The sequence below is a fragment of the Tenrec ecaudatus genome, chromosome 2 (genome assembly GCF_050624435.1).
Source record: "Tenrec ecaudatus isolate mTenEca1 chromosome 2, mTenEca1.hap1, whole genome shotgun sequence".
Classification (NCBI taxonomy): Eukaryota; Metazoa; Chordata; class Mammalia; order Afrosoricida; family Tenrecidae; genus Tenrec; species Tenrec ecaudatus.
In genome coordinates, this window is record NC_134531.1 from 277,140,283 (window position 1) to 277,163,481 (window position 23,199).

The 23,199-nt window shown below is 39.7% G+C and overlaps 1 protein-coding gene across 5 annotated transcripts in view; it reads right to left on the reverse strand.

Annotated features, from left to right (window-relative positions):
- The window catches only part of NRIP1 (nuclear receptor interacting protein 1), a 104,109-nt gene that overhangs the window by 28,376 nt on the left and 52,534 nt on the right, over positions 1-23,199 (reverse strand). The window contains exon 4 of one of the 5 annotated variants that reach the window (XM_075542460.1): positions 12,466-12,542. The exons of the other annotated variants lie outside the window; for them this stretch is intronic. The gene's annotated coding sequence lies outside the window, so the exon portion shown is untranslated. The remainder of the gene's footprint in view (positions 1-12,465; positions 12,543-23,199) is intronic. 5 annotated transcript variants of the gene reach the window in all.

The following is a 23,199-nucleotide window of genomic DNA, read 5'->3' on the forward strand; positions in this document are numbered from 1 at the left end:
TTGTGATATGATATTAAACCATAATAATGCTTTTCAAGTCTGAGGAAGCTAAGAAATTGTGAGTTCAGCAAAATATCTAACTTTGATGTGAATGAATAACGGTTTGAGGGTACTATCTTCTAAATTGGGTATATTTAATATATATTAAAAACAAATCTCTTCATTCCCCAAAGCTCTTCTGTCTTCTTTTAAAGATAACACACTATCAAATCCAATTTCCTTTCTATCGTTACATATTATTGCTTCTGCTTTTTAAATTTCTTTAGTCCAAGCATCACTTGGACTAATGACTCCAGCTTAAAGCTCAGTGGATACACTATGCTCCAAAAGAAGGGAATGTGACTTTATAGAATTTGTATAACACTGCGGCAGTTACTTAATCTCCTGTCAACTTGAAAAGGGTGGAGTCTAGTCTGTCAACCAGGCCATAGCCAATGAGGCCTCTCTGTGGGCAGGGCCTTCTCTGGAGGATTCTGGAAACTCCTGAATTCCTCCCTGCAGGTGGGAGACTCTCTCTGCTTGACAAGCCAGATGCACTATGCTGATGGAAGCAAAGCCCATGGGGGTGGAGCCATGTGGAGACTCACACAGTTGCTGAGATGCTTCTAACACCACTGGACCCACAAGATTTTCCACCTACTGAACTGTGATCTTCCTGCATTTGGTACCATTGCATGGCTGGGTGACTCTAAAGAGGAATTTATGGTCTAGTATCGATATATGGGATAATATCGGACTTATGAACTTCATCTTGACAGGGCTGGGATTATTTTCTTAATGCACAATTGCTCTTAAATATATGTGTATCTGGATTTGTCTCTCAAGCCAACCCAGACTAACACACATGGACAGTAGAGTAGATCATCTTTTTGGAGAAAATCTTTTTCTTTTCCTATAATTCTTCTACCAGCAATCATTTGTATAAGAGAAAAGCTATCAAAGTGAGTCTACAGACTGGGTGGGATTATGTAATTGAAAGTGAAAAAGAGTAAATGTCAACTGGCTAGCAATTATCCCATCTGATGCTTAATTCTGTTTACAATCTATTTACTAACTCTAATTGTCTAATTTACTTCTGAAAACCTGGAGTGACTACTGGTTATCTTTCAATGTGCTATCTTTGGGAATGAAACAGCTCAGGGTTTAATTTCTGGCTCTTCTACTCACCAACTGCTTGACTTCAGACTAGGGAACCACTTCTCTAAATTCAATTTTATCCTGATGATCAAATGTGTAAAAACATTATTAATAAATAAACTCATTGTGAGGGACAGATCTCACTCAAAAAGGATTAGCTTTAAGAGAGTCAAACCTTGATTTACGCAACTGCAAACATAAAAAAATTCTTCCTTGCACATGGCTATCATTGGGAACTACAGCTTTCAACGGAGTGCATGGCCAGTGAATGGTTTATCCAAACCCAAACTGCGTTCTGATTCCTAGCAGTTTCTCTGATTGCCACGGACTACAATCCAATGAAGGAGCCCCGGTGACCCTGTGAGAAAAGCTCTCACCCACTACTCACAACGTTGGCAGGTGAAGCCCCACAGCATGCCCAGGGAGAACGAGGAGGCTGGCTGCTCTCCAAAGATTGGCAGTCTTGGAAATTCTACATAGCGTCCCTAGGAGCCAGAACCGATTCACTAGCAGTGGTGGGTGGATATGATATAATAAATTTGAAAACATCTGGTAAACCAATCTGTGGCTCTTTTTTTCGCTCCCCCCCACCCTAAGTTGGGATTTAATAAAGATGGCCTAGCATTCCATATTTCTTTCACGTTAAGTAGAATTGTACAACTCCTACCGCAATCAGTCCCCAAACCTCATTTTTCTACATGGACTTCTTGACCTTGTTTCCCTTTCCCTTCCCCCCCACCACTGTACTCCCTTCCCCCCGCCACCCTTATTCCACTTGCCGTCCCTCCGCACAGGTTCATCAATCCTGGGTTCCAGCTCCTAAAAAGAGGAAAAGTGTGTAACACAGCTTCACGAGGGTGACCTCCACTGACATACACCTTGGAGATGGACTCTAATATGAACAAACCAAAAATACAGAAAAGGTTGGAAACCAGATCAGGTGCAGGCTGCATCATAGGGGGATCTACTGTTCTAACCCTTCAGGTCAGATTTATGCCTGTGATCTTCTAAACCCTTCTCTCCCAAGCACTCTGTTTAGTGAGCACGTTCCTCGCATCCCTCCATCTTAGACAGGGGGAGTGCTCCAGAGGCTTATTTCCTTGGCAGTTCCACAAAGGAATCTAGGGTTCCCAGTCAGCCATCGCTTCCTGCCCACGGGATTCTCTCAATGTAGGCGCTGATGCTGAGCCCTCCTTCGACCTGCAGATTTGATGGATTCCAAACCTTGGGTGACTGATGATGGTGTGCTTCCTCCATGTGGACTTTGTTGACATCTCACTTGGATGACTACTTGTTTGGGGATAAGCCTTTAAGACCACAGGCACCATTTTATCTGACATCCGGCCACCATCTAATTTCATCTTGTGTCTCAGTCTTGACACTGGAAATACAACAGCAGTACACTGAAAACTATAGATTATTTTTCTTCTCTAATATTTTACTTTTGCTATGATAATGCTCGTTTTTCTTTTTTATACCCCCACCCCCACCCCTTAGAATACACAGTTCACTAGTTAAGATTCCTGGCTCTGTAATTCTTCATTGGGGGACTTCAATCAAATTACTTAACCATGTGAGGGCTCAACTTGTTTAGGTGTAAAATGGGAATAATAGTGCTCATCTCACAACGTTGTGGTATGAGATATATGTAAAATAATATAATCTGCATTTCTAAACAACTCAATTAATGAAACCTATTCAAATTTTCATGGCATTGCATCAGAACAGAGACTTCTGCATATGCATTTTTAAATTTTAACTTGTCAGTAACTCTAAATATAAGCTCCAAGAAGGCTGGGATTAGGGTTCTTGGGTTTTTTTTGCCCTTATGTGCCCATGCCTGCAACTTTAGAGCAGTGGTTCTCAACCTGGGGGTGGTGGACCCTTTCACAGGGGTCACCTGATTCATAACAAAATTACAGTTAGGAAGTAGCAATGAAAATAATTTTATGGTTGGGGGTCACCACAACATAAGGAATTGTACTAAAGGGCCATGGCATTAGGAAGGTTGAGAATCACTGATTTAGAGGAACTTAACTGTTCTCTGTTGAATGCTTTAACAAATTATATATAAACACACAACATACTAGGGAAAATCCTTTGGATATTCTAATTAATTTAATAACTTGGCCAATTAAATCTTTAATTTCCTAATACAAGTTTATTTACACAAAGAGTAATTTCATGTACAAAGGATGCATATAATTTCTTTTTTTTTCTGACCCATAACAATGCCGCCTGGGTTTATTTGTACAACAAACAGCACAAGAAGACACCAGCGCCATGCAGGCAGCAGCCCAGGGCTCACACCGGTCCCTCTCGCCCTCACACAGAGAACTTTACTTTGTGGGAGACTGGGAGCCTTTGGGAGCTTGAGCTGGGGCAGGGGCGCCTTTGGGAGCTCTTCCTGGAGTCGTGGCCTTGGCTGGAGCATCAGCCTTGCTCTGTGCCTTGGCCTTGGGCTGGCAGAGCCTTAGACCCTTGACAATACGTGCCCGAGCCCGCTTGCCAAGCTTGGGGTGGGCAATGTAGACCAATCGGCTGGGCTTGCAGTTGACGCCCATTGGGACCTTGGCCTTGAACTCTGTGAGCTTCACAAGTTCCTTGATGGGTGCGGCCCTGGCGTTGTTGGCTTGCATTTTCTTCAGGCTCGTCTTCTTGTGCTTCTTGGCGAAATGCATGTTCCTCAGAAACTTGGGGTCCACCCTCTTAAGAGATTCGTATCATTGTGCCCGGGGTTTTTTGATGCCATTTCTGTGTCATTTCCGCGATTGGTTGTGCGTGGTGTGGTTCTTGGACTTGGCCATGTCTGCATATAATTTCTTACTTCCCTAGACCTGTTTGCCTCATAAGGACCTCTTCCCTGATTCCTGGTCTCAGGAGGATGGACCAAAATTGTGTTTCTCACTAAGTCAGTTTAATTTCTCTTCTGAGATGTAAAATTTGTGGACAGACAAAAATCTTCTGCTGGCAGAGTAGGTAACACTGTTGGGCTGTAAACCCCCAGGGTCAGCAGTTTGAATCCACCAGAGAGCTCCATGGGAAAAAGATGAATCTTTCTACCTCCATAAAGATTTGCCAGCTCAGAAACCCTAAGGGGAACCCCCACTGTCCTGTAAGACACGATGAGTTGGAACTGACTTAATGGTAGTGGGTCTGTTTGCTGTTTGTTTGTTTTTATTAAATGGAGGACACATTTTGCAGATTAATATATAGAGAAGTCCGCATGCTGAAAGTGAAGAGTGAATTAGAAAGGTAGAGAGAAGATGTGAAGAATTACATGGAAAGGGAAAAGCAAGGCCCAAGGAAGAGACAGAAGAGGCAGTAGAAGCTGCTGAACAGATTTTCAGTTTCAGAGAGGCTCAGCACACCTCGACAACAGGGCTCCCCGAGAGGGCCTGAGCCTCTAATGAACACGTGAGCCTGGCTTCTGCTCGATGCAGCAAAGTCATCCCTCCCTATGGTTCTGTAGTGAAACCTGTAATAATACTAAAAAGCCTGTACTTTCGATTCTATCGCCCTAAACCAATCTGTAAACATCAACCCCCCCCCCTACCCCCCCGGCAAAAATTCAACAGTATTCTATCTCTTCTAGAAAAAAAAGCAACGCAGAACTCTGATGGTCATATGGGGCGTGCTAATGACACAAAGAGGTAAATAAGTCATCCAAGGTCACAGCAAAGAGTTTACAGGGACAAAGCTGATCACAGAATCTCAGATTTCTAATTCCCAGAGGCCTGTACTCACCAACAAACCAGCTGCCTTCCTTGATGGAACTAACGTGTGCCAATTATCCAAACAGTGTAGGATACGTTGACCAAAACGGGTCAGTTGGACATTGGTTGTTTTAATTCCATAAGCAGCCCTTTCTCTGAGCTACCCCGGGAGTGAGTGACGATCTCCCGCAGATACAGGCAGGAGGCCAGCGCAGGCCATCTGGCTGAGCGTGTCCTTTCACCAGGTTCTCCCTCCAGCTGTGTGAAACTTACTGATGTTGAGGAACTTTACAGTTTAAGAGGTTTGAGTATTTTCCTTGTATTCTATTACACTGACAAGGTAGATCTTTACAAGGAAAGAGAGAAAAAGAAACCACTCATTCAGAGTATGATCATTATGAGAGAAACAAAACTCACTATTGCTGTTTACATAAAAGTAAAACTAAATACTTTTCTTCCTAAAAAAATCAAAGGGAATAAAGAGAGCGAGAACAATGAAAAAGGATAGGTAGCCAGTTTCTCTGACTAGTCCCAGTATGTAAGTTTGCTAAAATGACAACAAATCTGGGCTACTAAATTCTAGTGCATTCCTGAATCAGATTCATATCTACCTGTCCAGTGAGCTCAAACCACGACTTTAGGACTCCCGAGACTCCTCGCCAGAGACAACTGTCCAGAGCTGCTCCACAGTAATCCTGCATTTCCACCCACTTTCCCTTCCTAGCTCACCCAGAGCCCTCTTCTCACATTTCACTCTCTCCTCTTCTTTTTCCCATCTGTTAATTACCAAGTCTTATATTGCCTTTTCCCATATCACTCCTGGAAACTGTTGGCATTCAGACCTACAGAGCTACCTGGGGTTGGGCTGAAGGGATGATATCCTTCTAGTATGCCCAAGTGCTACTTCAGATAGAGCTGTCCAAGCCCTCAATGAGCCTTGGGGCAAATCCAAGGAGAGCTGAATCAATGGATGGGGCTTGGGGAGGAAAAAAGCAAGCATAGAAATGGAAGGCCTTTAACTAACAAACTCAGTACTGTGTCTGTTAATTACAAGAGGATAAAGGCTCCTGCCAGGGAGCTACTGCAGGAAACAGACATGTGGTGAAATCTCAATGGAGATGCCGATACTCACGCTATACGTGTGAGCAGATATGGGAAATTAATTCATAAAGTGAAACCTAGCACAAAGGGTGGATGGATGGTTATGCTGAAATTGGCAGGCAAATAAAGACCAGATGGTTCTTGTTCAGAGGCAGAGAGATAGCAAGATGTTAGATAAGGGGATCCTGATTCAGGGAATGAATTTCTATTTTAATGGAAAATGGAGACCCGATAGCAGTCTCATCACCCTGTTACAGTGCCTGAAGTCAAAATTCCTTGGTGAACCTGACTGGGAAGGGGCTTTTCCCCATTTAGATAAAGCCAGGTCAACTTCCTTGGCGTGTGTACACCTCCAGTTCTCCTGACCCAAACATGAAGAGCCCTGGTAGAGGAGTACTTAGGGCTGGGCTGCTAAAGAAAGGCCGGCTGCCAGAAGCCACCAGGTGCTCTGCGGGAGACAGTCCCAAATTACAGCCGTGGCCCAACAGGTTACAGACAAAAATTGCCTAAAGGAAGGAACCAACCAATGGCGAGATAAAGAACAAAAGAGGCTTAAGAGCCCACTGCTATTAACTACTTCCCCACAACATCCCTTCCAGCAATCTGAGTGAAGAGTTTCTTCCCATGAGCAGGCTCTATGCAGAAACAGCCCACTAACTCTGGCCATGCCGAACTACCCTGCAAATTCTGTGGCTGTGAACCATACTGAAGAAAGTGAAAGGGGCCGTGGGAGATGTTCTCGTTGGGTCTCACTTTATAGAAAGCTCAGGAAGATCCTCCTTAGGAGCCTAATCACGTCTCCCCAGGTTCTAGTTCTTCTGCCTTCCCACTTTAAAGATCTTCTCCAGAAGGCTCTGGGGATAGCTAAACCTAATCACCACTTCTTTCTCCTCTTCATCTTTTGGGACAGACCTCTTTTCAGTGTTAAATAATTATACGCCCCTGCAGATGAATGATGTCATCTTCCCTCTTACCCACAAAAGGAAACCTTTCTAAGTGTCAATCCAGATTTTTTTTCCTGGTTGAACTTCAGAGATAACGCCTATCAATATCAAAAGGAAAGGAAAACACTTGCAGCAGTAAAGTGAATGAAGAAATGAATACCGCCTCTATGAGAAGGCAATAAAAACAGGAAGTGAGGTGTTCACTGTTCCAGTTAATTGGCCCACTATATTTTTAAGAGCCCAGGCCTTTGACAAAGGTTTGCTAAAATACACCTAGTATCAGAGTAAAAGATGAGAAAAAATAATGGATATTTACACCTGTGATAGTAAGAAATCCCATCCATGATTAAAAATCAGCTTTCCCTTTACCATTTATTTTCTTGCTTCCCCCTTTCCTGAGCAGTGTTTTTCTCCTCTATTTTCAATATTTTACAGGACTGTAGGAACTCGGTCTATTTTTTGCAAAAAAGAAAAACAAAACCAAAAAAAACACCCCATAGAGCCAAGAATTTCGCTTACAAAATGTAACCTTAAAAAAAGTCAGTTTAAAAAAAAAAGTTAGTTTTAATGCGTTTGGTGACTTAGGATTTATTGGTATAAATAGATGATATATTTCTGAATTCCAATTACATAAGAGAATATCATTCCAAACTTTAAAAATAAAAATCCTATTTTTTTCAAAAGAATGCCAACTGTAAATATGGGTTTACTATAAAATAATTGCCAAAGTGGATTTAACACACGAGGTACCCTCCCTTGCCCAGGCAAGACAATAAATTAATATTTGAAAAAAAATCTGATATGATGAACAACAGAAATGTGCGTGAAGGGAGACAGTGGGCAGTGAAAGATATGAAAATAATAATAATTTATAATTTATCACAAGGGTGGGAGAGTGGTGGAGAGAGGGAAAATAAGAGGAGCTGATACCAAGGGCTCAAGTAGAAAGAAAATGTTTTGAAAACAATGATGGCAACATATGTACAAATGTGTTTGATACAATTGATGTATGGGTTATTATAAGAGCTGTAAGAGTCCCAATAAAATGATTTATAAATATAAAAATATAAAATAAATTAACATTTGGTCACCACAGAAAGGCTTCAAGAATAGCGACACAAAATAAAACACACACACAACACACACCCTTAAATATGGGAAACATTTCTTCAGTATACTAAAAAGCAACTCCCTGTTTGCCCACATTTTTCTTCTAAACACATTAATCAATTCAACAGCATCAACATTATAAAGTAGAACTGACTGGCTGGAATATATGTTCAGAATAAAATGTCTAAGTAGTGTTCTATGTAAGCAGAAAAGTATGAGATCGGCACAAAGACACATATGCACAGACTTGAACCCAGAATATGTAAACAAAACCAAGCTACTATAAATTTGCCTTTATTCTCTAGTTTTAACTACTCTTAATCTAGACAAACAAGCACAGCTGATAGTAAGGAAACATTAGCTGCAATGTATCTGAGCTGAGATAAAAATGGTAAAACTTTCTTAAAAATATCTGTACAATAATCAGCTCTTAGTCATTTTTAAATGTCAACAGGAAAAGAGATCTTTCTAGAATTTCAAGAGGGTAACCCATGTATTGCTTAATATTAAGTATTCATACCTCTCTGTGTATTAGGGATGCACCTGGGAACGAAGGGTGATCAGAAATGACCAAGTAAAAATAGCACTCCCAATCAAAGTCAAAGAAATTTCCTGCACGTCTACTTCCTAAACTGTCAACCACAGGACTGGGCACTAAATTAGCAGCTGTCATTTCCAACAACTTAAAATGAACTCAGAGCTACCAAAATAACAACAAAATTCGATTCTCAATAGTTCACTTCTGAAAGGTCTTCTTTTACACCATTCAGAAAAGGTCTGTTATCCAATTTTCACTTCTGAAAGATACCATGAGCGCTATGAGCAGTGCAAGCAAGGTTCCTTTATAAATCTGATTAAAATGTAACACCACCTTGCCTAAAGCAACAGATATAAAGACTTAATGACACATATTCAAAATAACCTATAGAGCAGCTCCTTGAGAAATGCTTATCTGTATTTTCCATCGTCCTGTTATTTGCATCTATTAGAATTCAGGGGTCCTCAAACTTTTTAAACAGGGGCCAGTTCACTGTCCCTCAGACCAATTTGAGGGCCAGACTAGTTAAAAAAAAAACTATGAACAAATTTCTATGTATACTGCACATATCTTATATTGAAGTGAAAAAAACAAATGGGGCAAAAACACCCGGGGGGCTGGATAAATGTCCTCGGCAGGCCACATGTGGCCCGCAGGCTGTAGTTTGAGGACACTTGTATTAGATAAATGTTCATCTTTTATGTACTTGTTTTAATATCAAGTAGGCAAAAATCATCCTTCATAAAACCAAGCAATATGACAAAAAGTAATGAAAGTAGTATGCAGAGAAAATATTTTGGATTCAGAAATATTTTGTACAGTCTTCGATAACATATCACATACCAAGAATCTGGTCTTCTAACCAACATAATTTGAAATCTAAAGTCTAACCAAACGTTAGCTATTTTATCATGACATGGAACTTCCAATCACAGGACAATGCTTAAATTTCACTAGCAATGCAGAGTTCAAAAAATTGTCTTTGAAAAGAGGAGAAAAAAAAAAGACAATGATTAGGGCAAAGAATGTACAGATGTGCCTTATACAATTGATGTATGTATATGTATGGACTGTGATAAGAGTTGTATGAGCCCCTAATAAATTGTTTTTAAAAAAAAGAAAAAAATTGTCTTTGTAATTTACAGAAAATATTGCTGGCGACGTAAATGCTACCAAAATGGACTGGAATGCCAATGGATTTCAAAGATCCTTGAAAACTGGAGGGCAGAACTGACACTGAAACGTACTGGCTGTGGAGTTAGGTCGAATGTGGTCCAGTTCAGTTCAGAGACTAACAACTTCTCTGGAATTACAAGGATAACAATATGTATTTAACGGGGATATAAATAATTAAACAAAATAAATCATGCGGGGATATGACCAATTTAATGAAGCATGCAGAGAGCACTTTAAGTAGCAAATAAATCTTATTTTTTTCCCTCAATCACAAAACATTTGAAACTCCAGAAAACAAAGACGAAACGGTATTGTTATATTGTGTATTATGTCAATATTACAAAACATAATTCAAAACCTTCAACTATCACCAAGTGGCATAAGCAGCTATAAAAATCCAATGATTAATGACTACTGCTCCCAGTTCATACAAATCCGAGTAAGAATAGTAGAAACATAGGTTCTGAGACAAATAAAATGAATGGCAAATTTAATTCATATCTACATACGCAATTATACACATACACGCAACACGCATATTCTATTGAAGAAATAATTATATAAGAGGTAATCATGACATATATCTGAAAGACCAAGAGTTTAGCCTACGGTTTGTCACTAATCCAAGGATGTCAACAGCTAGCTTAATTACTCTAAGCCGAGAACCGTCATCCTTTGCAAAACAGAGAAAACAATCCACCAAAGAAGATAAGACAGGCGAGCAAGAAGAAGTAGTGTCTGGCACAGTGTCTTGGAACTGGAATCCAAGAACCTTTTAGCAGTACCAGGAGACTTCGAAACGTTTGAGAAAAAAATTTTGTTATCTTTCAATTCCATTTTGTGAAGTCTCAAGGGATACCCTGATGTCAGTAGTATCCATCAAGTTATCAAATGATGACTTGACCCCAAATATTAAGACACACTGGGGTTATGTCAAAATGTCTTCAAAATCTTTATAATTATAGTGGCTTTAAGGTGTTACTCGCTATGATTTAATTTACAGTATTCTGGAATACTGGTAGGGAATAGATTTTATGAGAGAAGTCATAAATCTTTAGACATAAACAAATGACTGCATCTGTAACTTAAATGCTGTTACAACTGGAGCCAGGATCATCTAAGAAATGCTAATCATTAAGACTGGGAAACTCCTCCATGGTTACAGTGATCATTGCTATTTATCTTACGACTGTCCTGAGAATGGCTTTGGCAGTGTCGGCACAGACTACCGACTGCACTTGCTTCCTAACTGGTCACCCTCCGACTCTCCAAATTTTAGCCAATACTCTTCCTTAACGGTACATTCCCTGGGTCGAAAACTCACGATGGTTTCCAGTCTCACCTAGAATTAAATCTGAATTCCCCTCTTGCTCCTCAGGGTCTTGCAGGCATCTGACTCCAGGGAATCTTACCAACCCGAGTTCATGACTTTTAATCCTTTGCTTTAAAAAGCCTCGTACTGTCCAATAGAAATGCAACGAGAGGCACAAAGGTAGTTTTAAAGGGTCAAAGTAATTTGACTACATTTCAAGCAATATATCCAAAATATTTTGGCACCGATACATAATCATGATGAAAAGTCTTAATTCTTCAAAAGTCCTTATATTCTACAAATCCTTCTAAGTTGGTTACTGTATTCGATGCTGACTGCACATCTCAGTCTGGGTGAGTCACATGTAGCTAGTAACTACTGATGGGCCTCGCTGCATTAGCTACGTTACCATATTCCATTCCCAGAATACAACCAGTTCTTGCAGTCCTATGGCCTTTTGCACTTGTGCTTTCTTCTTCCGAGAAAAATCTTTCTGATTCTTCCCAAAGCTGGCTTCTTCTTGCTCTGCCTCCACTTAAAGCAGATTCGTCCTAAAGCCAGCCTTTCCAGATGGCCTTCAGGCTTGCCTCTACATTGCTAAGAAACTACCCAGGAATCACAATGGTTTGGAACGCCACCATTCTGAAATGACTTTTTGTTCTTCTCCCCCACCCCACCCCCCATTTTTGTTTACAGTCTACCTTCCACCACAGGAACTCGATCTGGGCAAGGTCTAGCTTTATTTTGTTCATCATGACACATCATAGATATTAAACTTTAACATAGTCTTAGTTTCTAAGTATTTGTAGAACACAATACTGGAAAGCAATTGGCAGCAAAATTGACACATGGCAAAAATAACACGTATTTCTGGTGGTTCCAAACTGTTGGCTTTCCAGTTAGCAGGCCAACATGTAACCCACTACACAACCAAAGTTCTTCATCCAGAAATTAGTTAGATTACCTGCTCTTTCTATGGCATACATGTTCTGTATATGTGCTGTATTTAGAATGTTTCCTTTATGCTACTTTGCTTTTACAAAAGTTATATTATAAAGCATATGTGATAAAAAGATACTTGTTTTGCTAAATGAAAGAAATTCATGTTTGTGTCTGCATAAAAAGGCAAAGTTATAAGGTTCCGTACTTATTTTACAGCAAGTCCTTAGAGAAGACATGTATACACAGATCAGAAAGAGTAGCATCACCAAACTTTCCGGCCAGAAAACCATATTTAGCGTCACAGCATTAGAGCCTCCATAGCTTTGAAATGTGTCCGTAATCGCTGCATGTCAGTGTGATTTTAAGTTTTATGTGCTGTTTGCTCTAATTTGGTGGATCATTTTGGGGGATGTGGGAATGCTCACATTTTCCCTTAATATGTATTAATGCTAATAGCTTTTTCCTTTCTTGCAATGTCAAATGACTCACCAAGCTTTCACAGGAACACTCATTCAGATAGCAGAGAAGCCAGTACGATATCTATACAATCAGACCACCTCAGTCTCCTAAAGATTTAAAGAGTCTAAAATTACCAAGACATTTCTACAATTAAAGAAAGGGGAAAAAGAATCTATAAGTGACATTTAAAGAACTGATCTTTCTAGCTAATATTTTAAGAAATTTACCTTAAGTAGAACTTCCCCCTCATATTTCAAGTCCTTTAGTATAATTCTAAACTGAGACTCAATTAGATATTTTACATTTTAAGATAAAAATGGTAGATAGAAAAAACTAGACAAGTCTTTAGTCATTAGTGTTCAATGCATCAAATATTTTCTAAAGATGGTCTCTAAATTCAGATGGAATACTCTTAAAGCCATATTTTGGTTCTTGGAGAATTCTTGTTTTTATTTTTCTCAGCTTCAATTTAAATGTGCATATGAGCCATTAAAAGTTTGTTTCACAGTTAGTCCCTGGCCTTGTTCTGACTGGTGATCTGAGTTTCTCTATAGTCTATTTTCAAAAATATAGTTGATGTGTATAGTTGTGTTAATTTGTTGAAAGAAGCTATTTCTAATGAATATTGTTGATCTTGCAAAATTCAATCAGGAGATCTCCAGCATATTTTATCACCAAGGCCATGTTTTCCAGCTAATTTTCCTTTTTCATTTCCAGCATTCACATCATAAGCACCAGTAATTATCAATGAATTCTTACTGCACGTTTGATTCATTTCAAGCCGAAAAAAATTCATAAAAATGTTCAATATTTTTTCTTTGGCATTGAGAGTTGTTGCATAAATTTGAAAAGGTCAAAGTCACCAGTCTTCTTTGTAAGCACATAGATATTATTCCATTGCTGATAGAGCTGTACTTCCAAATATACCTTGAAATGTTCTTTCTGAGTCTTAGTGTCACAACTACTTCTCTTCGATTTCCAGCACACGCAGCCATATGTATGATTGCCTGATGTCAGACAGACAGTGTCAATCACTGCACCTCACAAATGCCAAGGCTATCACTCTTCCGGCACTTTGACAACTTTCAATCACCCTCGATTCATATTTCATACATTCCATGTTCTGATTATTAATGAATGAATGCGACTGTTTCTTCTCATTTTGAGTCGTGAGGCCACAGTAGGCTTACCATCACGCATGCCATGAAGAGGAGCACTACGTGGAGGAGGTTGCTCTTACACACTCCGATGCTGAGTGGTTTTCAACCTGAAAGGCTATCTTCCCACACTATTACTGGGCTCCGAAATGAAAGGACCATAGAAATTTCCCACTAACAATCTGAACAGCCTCCAACCCTGTATATAAGACAATATTCTGCTGTTCCTCATGAAATTTTCACTGGTCATTAATTTTAGTAGGTCACCAGGTCATTCGGAGGCTGAAAACTGCTGAAGCCTGGTTATCGTCAGAGACCATGCCAGCACAGTTTGCCCCATAACGGCAACACAAGAGCAGCTACAACATGACAAATTGAGGTTCGGATCAACACGAACAATAAAAGTACACTTGAGTTAATTATTATGGGTTTATGTTTGTACTTTTCACCATTATTCTAATATAAACATACTATAATTTGATAAAACATTTTGTTTGGTTGGTTTGGGGCTCTTTCCTACTGAGACCCAAAGATTTTTCTTTTCTTTCCAGGTATAAAGTAGCTCTGGTGACTTACTGGCTATGCTTTGGGGTGTTAACTGCAAGGTTAGTAGTTCAAAACTACCAGTAGCTCCTCAGAACAAAGTCGGGGCATTTTACTCCTGTAGAGATTTACAGTTTCAGAAACAGACAGGGGCAGTCCTACCCCTTCCTGTATGGTAGCTATGAGCTGCCATCAATTGACGGCAGGCTTCTGAGTCTAGGTATAAAGGTACACGAGGACCGCTGGGCTGCTAGCCACAAGGTTAGCTAACAACTACTATCAGCAATTTGAAGCCTCCAACCAGAGGATCTCTGAGCACAGAAGTATAGCACGGCTTTGTACGCCTCTAAAAAGTTACAGTATTGCACTACCTGGTCTATAGGGTTGCCATGAGGAGGAATCTACTGGATGGCAGTGAATTTGGTGATTTTAAAGTTCTATACATAGATAGAAAAGAATCAACAAAGAGAAAAAAATGTCAGAAAGAGTGATATGTATTCATGTCTACAATGTGTTTCTGTATATACACATATGCATATCTTAATGATAAGGTTTCTTTGTGTATATATCGTTTGATTACAAATTACATTTTATTTTGGCTCCAGGTATAATATTTGCCTAATATCAGGAAAGCCATTAGTTTAAAAGCATAAAGTCAGAGAGAAGAAGCTTTGATATCATGTGAAAAACGGATTTTCTTTTCTAGGTTTGGAGATACAGATACTCAGCAATAGCTCAGCTACTAGGAGTTTTATAACTGTGGCAGAATAGCAACCTGCCTAAAGCCCAGTTTTCACATCTGCTAAGTGAACTCTGATTACTAAGGTTCCTAGGGCTCAAAACTTCTGGTCCAAGTCTAATTAAAGTTGGATTCTCGAAGAAAAAAAAAAGGTTTGCTTATTAACTGAGTTTTTAGAAATGTCACCTTCATAATTGGAACTGTCCTAACGAATGACTTTTCTTTCAGAGCTGAAGTGGAGAGTTACAATAACAAAAACATATTTCTGTTTTCTCCACAGATTTAATGCACTTAGATCTCCTTCACTAAAGTTAGCATGCAATTTTCTTGGAAGTTCAAAATAATTTGCCAGTGCTGGTTAAAAGCATAAAATATCTTAATCTCACAAAATGAAATTATTAGAAGCACATTTCCCAGCTTCGAAATACTCTACATCATAGTAGGTCAACATCTGAGAGAAAATGGACACGCTCTGAGATGAAGCTTTCCTCTATGCATCCACCCATCTGCTGGCAAAATGAAGTAGGACATAATTGATTGAACTGCTCTGCACAGGGACTCAGTACTCAGTACTGCAAACACTAGTCCAAAGCATGGAGTTCCTGTCCTTTCAGTATGTACAGTACTAAAGAGAAGCATGCGCTGGAAACACCCATCATGAGTGCAGTACAAAATGAAGTGAGTGGAGGAAAGATAGGTGGGTGAAGAAAGGGGGTACTGGTGAAATAGTCTTCATGCATTTGTTTGAAAAATATTTATCGAGCAGTCAGTGTAGGGCAAGTATGGTGCTAAGCACTACAGCCACTATGGTAAATGAAACAGAATCGTAGTTTGAAAGAAACCACGACATACTCCACTCTGCTCTCCCTTCCCGCGAAGAGGAGGAGACAACATGAGTACCATTTCCCTCAACTTTCAGACTGCGCTAAGTATGCAGGAAACGTCTCCCACTGCAGGCCTTCTAGAAACTTCAACATTCATATGAAAGTTAAAAACTAAAACTGAAAATTGAAAGTAGGGTATAAGAGCATATTTTTGTCTAGATATGTGACATTCTGAGTCTAAGTTCTGTGGCTTATTTTCCCAATACATTCCTTCAATAAGAAAAGAACACCCCAAACTAGGTTATGAGACTACAAAATCAGTAACTTTCGATGGCCTGTTTTCAACTGAAAACACATGTAGGAATCCCAATTTTGTTGTTGTGTTTACAAGTTCTTTGAAAATACTCCCCCCCTTTCTTTATAGAAAAGATGACCTTAGATAATTAACTTTAACCAGTGTATTATGTCAAGGCTTGGTATATTTGCATTCTCTATTTGCATATGCTTAAAATATTTTCCTACGCATCCATTTTCTATAAAAGTATCTGCAAGCAAGTCTAGGCAAATGTCCATGGCTACTTATTATATCAATCCTTCTGTATCAGCTTGTTTTTACCGGGTAAGCTAGTATATACAGAAAGCTTATTCAAATCTTCAAGTGGAGATAGAATATGACCTAAAAAATTGTAACGCTATATACCCATTTCAAGAATCCAAATAGGTGAAAATAACTTCAATTCCATCAGTGTTAGTATGAGCTATTGTGCTTCTCTTGCCTCTTAAATCAAGGACTCGCGTCGTAATGGAAGTATCAGGATGCAGACAGAGGAGGCAAAGGGCACCACAGTTCACATGTGGCAGGAGGTTTGGGCAAGAGGCATCCCTTCTCTCTACTGTACAGATTTGTACACGATCCGAACAGTGCGTCTACAATCACATTGCAAGAAGGCCTGAGAATGGCAAGGAGTACAACACCAGCCACGAGCATTTTAATCATGTGGTAAAAGATTAAAGTATTTACTCAGACTGAACAAATTCAATTTACACACTACAATGCTCTATCTAGTGGACATTCACAAAATAAAAATAAAAAAACTCGAAGAAAATAAATGTTGCCATTTTCTTTCCCACAGCGTAATCAAAATACAAGGGTTATATAAGAGAAGCTAGTAAAAGAATAAATAATAATTTCTTGATTTCTTTATAGCTTGAAGTAATATAATGGCCAATGGCTACCATTTTAATAAAAATATCTTTTCTAGCTTTGAGCCATGTTATGTAAGGCCTTTAACATTAAAATGTTCTGAAAATAATTATAAATAATTGCCTTCACTAATTATGTCCATAAACACCTCCATGACTTCTTCCCTTCATCTGTGGTTTAAACCTTACATTAGCTTGAATTTCATTTCTGCCTGATATATTTCAAGCAGGGAAGCAGATCTGTGCCTCAGAATACTTTATAAGGTTTCGCTATCAATCAGGTTATGTTCCCAATGAAGCTTTCAGAAAAATTATCTTATTAGAATGAACTCTCGTGGAGTGAAGTAAACAAAGCGGTAGCCCCCTGCTCTCACATACTTTCCATTCATTGATTTCCTTTTTCTTTACTTAGACTTACAACATGTGCCATAGAAAGAGTGCATGCTAAATATTCCTGGAGTGTCACGATATGTAATACAATAAAACAGATTACAACCCTACCTTCCTTTCACAGCAGTGGTGCCAAGCACAGGTACAGCGGAGCAATCAGTTTGTTCTGCAGACAGGAAGGCTTTCATAGAATACTAATGTAAAATCTCTTTTCTTTCTCCTTTGCCTTGACTCCCTAATGCCCGGGTCGCGACCAACACAAGGAGGAGGGCGGTATGTCTTCTGCTGAGATAACCACAACTACTAATCAAGTATACGTGTACAAGGGCACAGATGAAACCTCCACCAGGCTTGAGTCAGGGTTTGAGAGCAGCTAGACACACGCACAGCACAGCACCCACCACGTGCGCATGCCATGAACACAGAGATGTGTCTACTTCAGTGAACTAATTCACCAGACTTTACCACTACTGCCCACCCCTCGCCCCCTGCCCCCCAGGAACATAAAATCACCTCCTGTTGAACCAAGGGCTTAGCTCTAACAGCACCCAACTAGAATTCGTATTCTCCAGAAATGGAATCATGACATAAGTACTGTCTGCACCAAAAATGTTCACTGCTATTAAAATGCGCCGGATTTCGTTTCTCTTTTGAAGAGTTTTTGTTTTCTAAATTGAACTACCCAGTACAATTCCCATGGGTTTATACTTTTAAACATAAGGGATAATGGACTTGGAGCACATCCTTAAGATTTTGAACTTAACAAGTACACTGTTCCAAGTCCCCTTCCTCGAAAAAACACATGCATGACTGATACTAAAAAAGGTGTCCCATAGATTTCCACATAACTTGCACTTTTTCCAAATAAGGTACAACCCGAAACTATTGTTTAAAAAATTTTAAGCCTTAAAATTTAGTTTACAAACATCTCTCTAATACCTCATAATTATGGTACCGTAATATTGTAGTTTGATCCCATTCTTTGAGTTTTTATATTCTTTTCAATTAACCACTTTCATTCAGCCTCTCTTCCCTTTATTCAAAATAGGAAGCACATGTCAGCTACTGAGCGGGATGAGGACGGAAACTGTTACATGCGCCTTAGCACACATTATCTGATTCGAATTTGCCTGCATTCACTTCAAACAATGCTTTGAAAGTACTGAGAGTCACGGGGCACATAAACTAAGCAAAACAATTAAGAAGGAACTGCTCTGGAGCTATCTCCAGGTAAACAGCGAGTCTTTGCGCTCCTGAAATATGTATGCTTTAGTTTGCACTCCTCCTTTCTCTTAAAAACAAAATAAAAATAGATACCAGAGGTGCAATTAAGAAACACCAGGGACCTCAGTGAAATAATACAAAAATGTTTAATCAATACTATGCATTCGTCCTTGACACAATGACCATGTCATCAGGCCACTGTCATGTGATATCATGTCATTTCCCCACCTGGCTCATGACCTTGTCCTTTAAATGACCTAAAGCTTCCCTCAAGTCGCAGGAGGCCCCTCCCCGCTGTCTCAGCAAGGTCGAATGGGTCAGTGTGTCCTCATCTATAATCCACCACCATTTGTCAGCAGGGAGGCTGGAGGAGGCAGGCTTGCTACAAGGGGAGAATGCCCAATTAGGCAGCTGTCACACAAAGCATAGGCTGCAAAATTATCCCCTGTCAAAAGAAAGAGCAGCTGCGGGTGCCAATTACAGCAACCTTTCAACCCTTTAGGTACTGGAAACTACACAGAAGTAAATGAAGAATAATTAGTGATAACAAATCGATGAATTAGGATAGTAAATTAGAAATTACTAGCAGGTGAGCTTGGGTCATACGTGACATTCAGGGCATACCAGGCTCTATGCAAGGACAGAGATACAGGGACACACACAATCCACTTCCTGGCACATAGGGTTCCCTTTCGTCACTCCCTTTTTGCAAACCTGAAGACCTTGCAGTGCCCACCCTAAAAGCGTGGTGTCTTAATGTGTACCTTCTTTCTGTTCATGAACTAGAGTAAATGGCTTAGCAGGAAGAAAATCCTTTGCAAACAATAGGGCAATTCTAAATTATGTCTCTTATACAATCTATTATGTTATCCTTTTAAACCCACAAAATCCAAAATATTAGATAAAGTAATATACTTCAGTACTCTTGCCATCTACAAATATGGGCCTCGATTCTCCTTTAGCCAGATCACATGGGACTCTGAGATATCAAGAGAAGTACAAATTCTAAGAAGACTGTTATGCTAATAGTGAAGCTAAATTTCTCCCCACGATGTGATTTTGAGTAGAAAGAAAAAAACCTACAATGCATGATTCTACAGCATACAAAGAAAATATCAACCATGAAATTACTCTCAGATTAATCTGCTTTAATCCTGCTGGTGCAAAATGCATTAAACCTCAAGCACAGAAAGTCAATGCACTCAAGACCCCTGCCGAAACCCAAGATGATTCTCCTTTCTAGGGAGCTGAGGGGACAGAGTGGAAGTGCGCACCCCACATGTCTCCCTACCCTCGAGGGCAAAGAACTGCTTGCCCCATAGGCTTTCCGAGGTTGCAAACCTTTATGGAAAAAGACTGTCTTTCTTTCTCACTCATCGCAGCTGGTGGGTTTCACCAACCAACCTTGCAGCTAGGAGTCCAGTGCTTGAACCACTACCAAGCCAATCAGTAGACAAGTATTTGGTAGACGGCACTTAGAGGCGACAGAGGAGAAACCGAGTAGGGAAGCAGGCCACACAAGGAGACACTCAGCAAAACTAAGTGTTCACAGATGTGGCTTCACTGTCTATGTAAGGTCATAAATGTTCAGAATCAACTTTTAAAGTCCATTTTTAAACTAAATATATTTTTCTGCCTCAGAAATAAGCATGCCTTCCCATACAAACTCTCTAAAAGTGCAGGTCTGAACGAGATGTGCTATAATTTCCAAAGAAGCAGGAGTTAAATTGCTCAACTAGAATTCTAAATCACAAATTGGTCGAAGTGAGGAAGAGACAGTGAGGCAATAAAGCAGCACTTCACTCACCCTCTCAACACGTTATAAATAAATCACAGTTGCCAAGGGGAAAGAATTTAGGATTCCTACTTCTTAAGTCAAACTATTTGATAAAATTTCCAGAAGATAAATGCCATGGGTGGGTAGGGCACAGGCTTTTCCAAGAAAAGTTTATCTGAAAATCTGATTTATATATTGTGCTTCATTCTGTTTTAAATGGACATGTGTAAATATCTTCAGTTTATACAGCCAAGCACATGGAAAGCAAAGAAACGGTTGGCACGTCGGCAAGCCATGAAGGAGTTAATGCCTTTAGAATTCAGCTTCTATCATACTTGGGTGACTATCTCTTTAAATAATTTAAATCCTCTCCATCAACTACAAAGCTGTTTTGAAGCCATTTAGCTTTGTTCTTTACATGTGTTCTAATTAAGAAATGACCTTGTCATCACACACACCAGAAATCCAGGATTATTTCCTACAGCAAAAATTCACGGAGTCCCCCCACCCCACCCTCCACCCCCCTAAAAAAAGAAAGAAAGAAAGACTTCTTCCTCAGTTCCACACCAAAGGAAGTTGTTGGTTGGCTGAATGCTGAAGCGGTTTCACTGCATAATTTTTTGTTGTTGAATGTCACAGGGCGGGTTAGTGTGACCTTGAGCTGCATCAGCAGCACAGCAAGGGTCGAGATGCCTGCAGGCGCCCTTGTACTGGATTTGCAAGACAAAAACCTTCAAACTGGCTGAAGGACATCTTAAATCTCTTCAAAGGTTTTCAGAACTAATCTGGGCTGCTCTTAGCAGGATCTGAGCCAGCTTGAGAAGCAAAATTAAAAACAAGGTCTTTTGACAGGATGGTGTCTCCTCTTAACCCTTCCCAAGCAGAACACCAACCAATCACCATCATTCTGGAGAAATGGTTTACCTAGAACCATTCTTTCATAACAAATTATGTAAACAAGCAATCACAAAGGGGGGAGGGGGGCGTTGGTTTTTAAAACTAAACAAGCTTCCAATTGCGCTTATTAACAAATTTGGGTCAAATGTTTTCTAGGACATTTTTAGTGTATGGAACATAAAACTCAAAGTATTATTTGCATTTTTTAGACTTGCGGCATAGTTTAAGACTTAGGGAATAGCTCCATCAATGTTAATCGCTAGAATTTTCATTTTAAAAATAAACTTTTAGCAGCTTAAATCAGACAGAATCACATTCGGTTATTATGTTTTAGCATTTTTAGTGAGCGGGTGGAAAAAGAGAAGCCAATAATGTCAGCAGACTGATTTCTCCCTGGCAATGTCCTCAAGTGTTAGCAGCTATCGAGTCAGACTCAAACTCCCTGCCAGGGAGTTTGTCCATTTTGACTCACGGCTACCCTACAGCACAGAGGAGAATTGCCCCTGTGGGAGCTGGAGTAGGTGGTGGTTTCGAACTCCTCACCTCATGGTTGGCAGTCCAACACATAACCACTATGCAGCCAGGGCTTCTCTAGTAGCTTTAGCAAGAGCATTTTAAAGGCACTAGATTGACTTAACCAAAACAACTTACTGTATAAGAAGTGGAAGCAATGTAAAATATATCTTCACAGCTCAGTTGCTGAAACAGTATTTTTCATATGCTGGTAATGTAGAATCAATTTGTCCAACTAGTCAATGAGTTGTCTCCACAAAACAGAACAATAGAGGGTCCACCATTACTGATTACTTAAAGAGTCCTGGTGGCATAATGAGTTATGCAAGGTCAGCAGCTTGTAACCTTCAGCCACTCCAAAAGAGAACTACTTCCACAAAGAAGCTCACAGGGGCAGGTCCATTCTGTCCTGTAGGGAAGTTGTAAGTCAGAATTGGCTTGATGGCAATCAGAGTGAATTTATTAACCTCTATGAATCTCAGTTTTCCTATGTGTAAAATGGAGATCCTGATGGTGACGGCTGCTTTTCTGCCACAAAGGAGTGCATGAAAACTTTGAAATATAAAAAAAAAAACACACAAATTCAAAGTAACAAACCATACAATGGCTATTTGTATCTACCACATTAATCACCTTTAATCTACAGTGGCCATTTGTGACATTTTTTATGAATCGTAAATTAAACTTTATCTTCTAAAACTCACTTCTAATTTATATTCACAACTTAAATGTAAACAAAAACTAATGATCTTGGTCTATGTTTCAATATTACCTGGCACCAAACCGAGACCTCAGAATGAGTCTTCCAAAAACCACCTGAAGAGTCACAGGAGGCTTATTTAAAAATTTAAAAGTGGTAGGTCAGGTTTAGAAAGAAAAATTAGTGTCAAAATAGAACTATATAAACTAACTTAATCAGAACTATGGTTTATCATGAAATCATCAGTCATCTTGAACTTGGCACAATAACCGCAGATGGCCCAAAAGACTGGGCAAAGTTTTGTTCTGTAGTTCCTAAGGTCACCGAAAGTCAAAGTCAACGCCAGGGCAACCCATGCAGCAGCAATCTGTGAGCATCCTTAACTCTCATGATGAGACGGGGTCAATGCAGGCCAATGCGCTTCATGCACAGTCACCTCTGGTCTGTCAGTGGAGACTTGTATGAAGCTAAGAACCACTATGAAGCTGAACCGGCTTCAGCATAACTTTCAATAAAAACTAAATCAATAAAGAAAAGCCTAGTGATCGACTTCCAAAATTCAACCAATGAAACCATAAACCACTCGGTCCAATCTGCAATTGTTCATAGAAATAGCACAAAAGTAGGCAGCAATCATTCAGCTGTACACGAGCATACCCTGCATGAGGAGTTAACCCACAGAAGCCAACAATGTCATAGGCTAAGTCCTATGAATGACAAAATAAGTTAAATAGTCCTAGTTCTCCCCGCAACACTCCAGTGGAATAAGAAACGAGTATTTAAAATGTAGTAGTGAC